Genomic DNA, 7,842 nt, shown 5'->3' on the forward strand with positions numbered 1-7,842 from the left:
AGTTTTACTTCAAGAGTTTATCCTCCATTCTTTTTGAGTGCCTATGTCATGGACGCCATTTGTTTTGTCTCCGATTTTCCTATTATGGGATGGAAGTGGACAATACAGAATCCTCTTCCCATTCAGGTTTATCACAAAGTATTGTGGGAATCCAATTTCATCCCACATTTCTACAAAATCTATCATGGAGTTATGCTCCCTATTCATAAAATGCTCTACAATAAAGATGCCCCAAGATTTTCCCCAGAAGCTGAAGTTGACATTCTCCCTGTGGGAAGGTGGTTTGGAGAGGAATTGTTTACATACATCAGGGTGTTTGGTAGCATTGCTTCACCCCATGTACTTCCTTTTTATGTCCCCGATAAACTAATGGCCAGGGAAATAGCCTACCAGACTTTTGGCATTGGGGGAATGAGCAAAGTGCTCAAATATTCTAAAAAGGCCATTTGGTCTCAATTCCCTATAGTATGCAGAGCTTTTGCATTATTTGACTTAGGTCATGCTTTTAAAGAGGTTGATAATATGCTATGTTTACAGCTACCAAAGTTCCCAGGGAGGTAGTACGATCCCTTTGGTGTTGTAAAGAATTTTACTACAACGGTTAAAATAAAAGTGTTTACCAATGAAGAAGATCCCTTTGACGATGTCTTTCTGCAGAAGAACACTTTTAGAGAGGTTCTACATATGGCACAAATTCAGTTTAACCAAGAAGAACTTCAAAAGTTTGACAATTATAGAAAACAGAGGTTAACAAAGGTCCCTTTGGACCAATTGCTCATTGAACCAATAAGGGAGCCTACTCCCAGTGTTAGCATAAGTGGTAGTTCAAAAGAAGAGAAGTCTAAATCAAATTCCGAAAAAGAATCAGTTGAAAAGTCCGATGATCAGTCCAAAAGTGAAAACAACAGAAGTGAAGGGTCAGTTAAAGATATAGCTCAATCTACAGAGAAGCCTGATCAGCAGGTTTTGTCCCCGAAACAAACTGAAACTCCCACTCCCCTCACAAAGCCAACAAAGCCACTTGTAGTGGATCTAGAAAAGGAATGGGAGAATTTTAATGAGTTAATCAACACTGAGGAACAGAGCACAGAGCCACTGACAAACCTAAGAGAGACAACCACAGAAATGGTGGTAGAAGGGGCTACCAATACTCAGGAAACGGAGCATATTCCTGTTGCTCCGTCGTCTGAAATTATACTAAAGATAGAGGAGATTCCTCCTCTAGACGTATTTTATAGCCCGCAACATAAGGTTGTTGTCAGGAGGCAAAGGAAGAAAAGTAAAATAGATGCCATGCTCGCTCCAGAGGATGAACCTCTGGATGTTCTGTGGAAAGACCCAACTACAAACCCATTGGAAAATCTAACTAGGCTCTCTCAGATCGTAGGAGCATATGCTTCGGCAACGATTGATAAAGCAACAGAAGTTCAAATACTACTAAAAGAAAAGGAGGACAGGATTTTGTTTTTAGAGCAGCAACTACAGCAAGTCAGCATCAGTCAAGAAGCAGAAACACAGCTAATAAAACTCCAACAAGACTTCCAGCAGATGCAATTGAATCATCAAAACAATTTGGCCAATAAAGAAGAACAGTTACAAGCTATGATAGAACTGCATAAGGAGGATCCCAAAGTTGGGGAATTTATCACAGAAGCACTTGCTCTTAATGCCCAGCTCTTGCAACAGGAAGAAATACTCTGCCAAAAGATCTCACAATGGAATTCCCATTGTGAAACAAGTGATAATATTACAAATCAAGTTGTAGACTTACGACTTGATTATGATTCAATTTTTAAGAAGGTTTCAGACTTCTTGAACTGGAAAAGATCAGAAGAAGGTAAAAGAGCTGAATTGCCCAGAATCGACGAATCGCACAAAGAAATGTTATTTGCGAAATGGGATTCCCAGCTTAAAGAAGCAGAACAGGCGATGGAAGAGGCAACAACAGCAGCAAACAATGTCATTGAGTGCATAAATGAAAACCTGCACAAGGCCAATTTGATATCAGAGACTACTCCGGGCTTCCTTCTAAAGGCACAACAACTTCAAACAAAGTGGAAACAGACAGCAGAGGAGAAGGCAGAGTCAATTAAACAGATAAATAGGTTAAACTGGGACACATACTGGCAGTACCTGGTAAAGCCACATAGCCAATGGATAACCCTGAAATTTCTCATAACCGCTGCCGAGAAGATAGTGCTAGCTCTAGCCAACACCGTATTTGCAGGGCAGTTAAGAGTTGAAGTCAGCGAACTGACTCTCTTGAAACCAATGTTGGACATTTGCAATCTAAAGGATCAGATACAAGATTTATCATAGATATAGTTTTGTTTTGTTTTAGTTCATTTTTGCTTAAATTGAGGCAGGTGGTTTGAACCTCCTCATCTATATTTGTAATATTTATTTTTAGATTTCAGTAGAATAGTATTTAAACCCCTCTCATGCATTTAGAGAGGGGTCCAAAATTTTATCAAAAACAATTCTTCAGAACGTGCAGTTTGCCCCCCACTGAGGAGGTTTTGATAAAATGAATGGAACGAGATTTATTTTTATATGAGTTTGATGTTTGCTACTGAAATGCACTTTTGTACTCTTAGTGGATGTTGAGTTATTTGAAGATAAATCTATATTGCTGCAACTCATGAGTAGAACTTATTACCAATGGTATTTTTATCTCCTGATACTTTTTACTTATGTGCCCAGTGATAAATATATTTTCAGTTATTGATATATGAAAGTCTAAATCTTTAGTTGTCATTATTGCACTTTTGTATGGTGATAACTTATCTTTTTATGCTGAGTATATGAATAACTCTTATGCAATATGTTTCTCATAATTGTTTCGGCTAACTTTTTATACGAAACAATCATTTTTAATGGATTCTTTTCTTGTGGTGATTGAATGATTTATATTACCAATTGCTGTTAGAAATTATTTTAGATCGCATAAGTGAGACATCACTCCTGGGATAGTTTAAAGTTAGATGTTTTCTTTCATTAGAATAAATTGCATATAATAGTTAAAGGATAGATTAGATTTAGAACAAGCATTCACCCCATAAAACCCCAAAAAGAAAAACATCATCCCATTAGTACACACATCATAAACAGATTGGGAAACTGGTCCCATCATCCCCAGTCGGAGCCACTATTCCAAACGGAAAAGGAGCTGCTTTAAGGTCCAGAGTGGGTCGTTATCCCCCTTATTGTAGACCCAATTTTTCAAGCCTTCAACACACTCCCACTCAACAAGAAAGGGATTATTTGGTACCCTAATCCTGCCTCTGTGAAACTCGAATTTTCATCTTGATAATGCCTTTGTCAAAATATCTGCACCTTGCTCCTATGTAGGAATGTACTCCAGCAACATGATTCTCCTCAACACACAATCTCATAGATGGTGATATCGGATGTCAATATGCTTGGAATGATCATGAAAAACTAGATTCTCAAAGAGTTTGATACAACTCTGTATGTCATAATCAATCACTGTAGGATCCATATGTTGACCAAATAATCCAACAAGGATCTTCCTCAACCAGATAGCCTCACAAGTTGCTTGACTAGCAACCATGTACTCTACTTTTGTTGAACTGAGTGCAACTGATCTCTGCTTCCTATTGTACCAGAAAATTGTTGCTGACCTAATATTAAAGATTCCCCCTTATGTTATCTTCCTGTCGGATGGACTCCTTGCCCAATATGCATATGTGAAGCCTTGAAGCTTCACTCCCTCTATCTATCTGTACCAAAGACCAAAATGATTGATGCCTCTGAGGTATCTCAACATGTGTTTAGATGCCTTCCAATAGATTTTGGTTGGCTTAATCATGGCTTGACTAAGTTAGTTAACTGCAAAACACATGTCTATTCATATGTTCACCAAATACATAAGTGAACCCACAAGTTGTCTATAAATAGTAGCCTCCACTACTTCACCTGAAATATCATCTTCCTTCCTCCAATTACCTACTAGAGGAGTCTCCATGGGTTTGTTTCTCTCCATGTGGAACTTCTTCAGTATCTCATTGGCATAATTTCCTTGAGAGACAAATAGTTCCCCATCTCCTTGCCATACTTCCATACCAAGAAAGTAATGCATGAGCCCCAAGTCCTTCATCTCGAATTCTCTTGCAAGATCCTCTTTGCAATATTTTATCAGCTTCTCATCACTTGTTAGAATCAAATCATCGACATATAATACTATAATCAACAATTTACCTTCAACCACAATATGGTAAAGGTTCGCATTTGCTTCACTTTTGGTGAAGCCCAACCTGGAGAAATGGTTGTTAATCTCGGTGTTCCAAGCACATGGTGCTTATTTAAGTCCATACAACGCTTGCTTGAGTTTTCACACATGTTACTCTCTGTTGAAGGTCTCAAATCCTTTCAGCTACTCAATATACACCTCTTCCTCAACCATACCATTGAGGAATGTTGTCTTCACATCCATTTGATGTATCTTTCATCCCATCTACGCTGACAGTGCTAGAATATATCTTATTGAAGAGTACCTTGCCACTAGAGCAAAGGTCTCATTGTAATAAATTCCCTCCACCTGAGAGAATCCTCTGGCTACAAATCTAGCCTTTTATTTCTCCACACTCCCATCTGTTTCTTGCTTTACCTTCTAAATCCATCTGGAACTAACCATTGACTTGTCTACTAGTCTTGGGACCACTTCCCAAACACTGTTTCTGAAATGGAGTCATACTTCTCAACCATGACATCAACCCATATTGGTTTCTACACTGCTTCCTTGAATGAGGATGGCTCAACCTCTACACTCTCACTCATCAGAGCCATGTAGCTAGTGTATCAATCTGGTGACCTCCTATGCCTGTGTTGTGATGTGGGTGCCAAGTACACCCGATAGTTATGAGGTGTAGCAGTGTACCCCAAAAATATGCCCAAATCAGTTGTTGGCTCTAGCTTTTCCCGTGCATCCTTGGTAACATGGTAGTAAACTGATGAACCAAAGATCTTGAAGTGTGCCACACCTAGTTTCTTACCTAAAAATCTTCTTCTAGTGTACTCATTCTGAGAATTTGATGAGGACTTATGTTCTGCAAATAAATAGTTGTGTTGCATGCTTTAGCCCACAAGTTCAAAGGCAGTCCCTGATCATGTAACATCACATGTGCAACTCCCACAATACTTTTTTTACTCCTTTCAACCACCCCATTCTATTATGGGTTATGAGGTTCTATTAACTCTCTTCGAATTCCTTTTGATACATAGAAGTTCTTGAATTCTTTTGACACATATTCTCCATCGTTATTGCTTCTGAGAGATTTAACTTTCCTACTAGTATCTTTCTCGAAAAGTGGTTTAAATTCACAAAATTTAGCGAACGTCTGATCTTTCTTATGCATGAAGAAAATCCAACACTTACAAGAAAAATCATCAATTTGTTTTACATAATACCTGTGCTTGGTCATGGAGGCTGTTGAGAACAATCCACACACATCTGAGTGAACTCTATCAAGGATCACTTGCGCTCGACTGCCTTTATCATGAAAGGAAGCTTTGATGTACTTCCCTAATGTACACCTTTTGCATGTGTCTCTCTGCTCTAGTGCACCCTTGGGAAGTCCTATAGAATTTTTTTGCATTATCTTCAAAGATCTATGGTGCAAGTGACCTAATATTCTATGCCACAACTAACCGATTTCTTGGCTCTACACCTTCTCTTCTTTTGTGATCAAGGTAGCATAGTCTTCTACGTCCAATTTGTAGAGGTTCTTCACTCAAAACCCGATCCACTTCACCTGTCCTGAGGATATGTGACAAAGGAAATCATTTCCCTTGCTAAATATCACATCGTAGCCACGATCCTCTAACATGGCAACTGAAACCAAATTCTTCTTCAAACCCGGAACTTACATGACATATTTTAATGTGAGAGGACAACAAGACTCTCTCTGAAATTTAAAAATACCAAAGTTGGTCACATTATACCTCCCATCATCTCCCATATTGATGTGCATCTAGAGGTCCTTCTCCGTCATTGAAGAACTCTTTATTTTCGATCATATGGAATGAGGCTCCACTATCCAAGTACCAAACACTACCCATCACTGATGTCACCATGCAAGCGATGAGGGTGAAATCCAGTTCGAATTGTGAAGCAAGAGCTTCACCTGTTGCTCCTCCTAAGGGATTCTTACTGACCTTCTTGTGTGGACACTTCATGGCATAGTTTCCCAGCTTGTGACAGTGAAAATTTTTAATCTTTGACATTTCCTTTTTTTTATCTCCCTGACTAGAATCTAATTTGGAATGGGATGAATTCCCCTTCCCTTTCTTTGCCTTTCCATCTAAGGCACAATTCTCCTCATCATCATGCTTAGATGAGGATCCATCTCTGGTGTTCTGCCGAATCTCTTCTTGTACCAAGTCAGACCACAAACACTCCCACTCTGGTAGCTTCTCCCTCCCATTAACTGAGTCCTGGTAGTTGTGCCAGCTCTTGGGAAGGCATAGAAGTGCTAGGCTCACCATATCACCATATCATCTTCAACAACTGTAACATCGACACTTCCATGCTCATCCTGACATTGTGTGAACTTAGTCAAGTACTTCAGTATTATGTTTCCCTTCTCCATCTTGATATTTTTGAGCTTGTCCTTCAATGCCAGCTTCTTGTGGTCACTTTGTTTTGAAATGGGTCTGTCAAGGTCTTCCACATCGCATATGGAGTCTCCTTACCATGGAGGTTCGATACAATATGATCTTGAACTCCTTTTAGGATAATCCTTCTCGCCTTTTCCACACACTTTCTCCACTCCGCTAGATCCTAAGCATCATCTGCTGGAGGCTTAGGGATATCTTTATCTATGAATTCTTTAAGATCGTTGTCTTCCAACACTACCTCCATCCTCTCCTTCCAAGCAATATAGTTCGAACTACCCTCAAGGACATATTCAAGTCTCAATCTGTAGAATGACATCCTACTGGCTCTGAAGTATGATACTGCAAATTTGATTTCTCCTGCAAAAGACAAACTTGTATTCTCCTCTTCTATAGTGATTTCAACTTTGATACCATGTAGAAATTACTTGTAGCTTCAAACTGCAAATTGTAATATGCTAAAACAATTCACTTGAATCTACTATACTCATCATCGGAAAGAATAAACGATCAATGAAATCAAGAAGCATATAAGAGAAAGAATTCAATCACACATAACACAATGATTTTTTGGGGAAATCCACAGCCAAAATCCCTTGCTATCTATATATTGCATTAATCGGAAAATATGAGAATATTACAATGATTTTCTCAAGCCTAAGCCACCTCTGCACTATCTCTATCTATCTCACTACTTCCTAGACAAGCTCAAGCCAATACTTAGCCAAATTCTTGCTTTCCCAAGTCCCTATTTCCTTGTGTTGTTCCTCAAGGAATTAGCCTCTATTTAATTAGGAAATTCCTCAATTATGAATTGTACAATTCTCATAGGCCTTCCTCTGATTGCATGCACCATCAATTTAATTTAGGTGGTTTTACAACTAATAGTACATTGTCCCTAAACTCCAATCTCAACTGGGTATTTCTCTGATCTGACATGCATGAGTTAAATATGAGTGAATCTTTAGATTACTGGTCAATCACTACAGGCAACACCACACTGCACTTTAGGTAGCACCACACTCTACTGTAGGAAACACCACACTGTAGGAAACACCACACTGCACTTCAGGCAACACCCCAATGTACTACAGGCAACACCACACTGCACTTCAGGCAACACCCCATTGTACTTCAAGCAACACCCCACTACTGTAGGAAACACCCAACTGTTATAGAAAACACCCCACTACTACATGCAACACC

This window comes from Pinus tabuliformis, chromosome 8 (genome assembly GCF_031772625.1).
Source record: "Pinus tabuliformis cultivar Carrire ecotype Pingquan chromosome 8, CPIR1, whole genome shotgun sequence".
Classification (NCBI taxonomy): Eukaryota; Viridiplantae; Streptophyta; class Pinopsida; order Pinales; family Pinaceae; genus Pinus; species Pinus tabuliformis.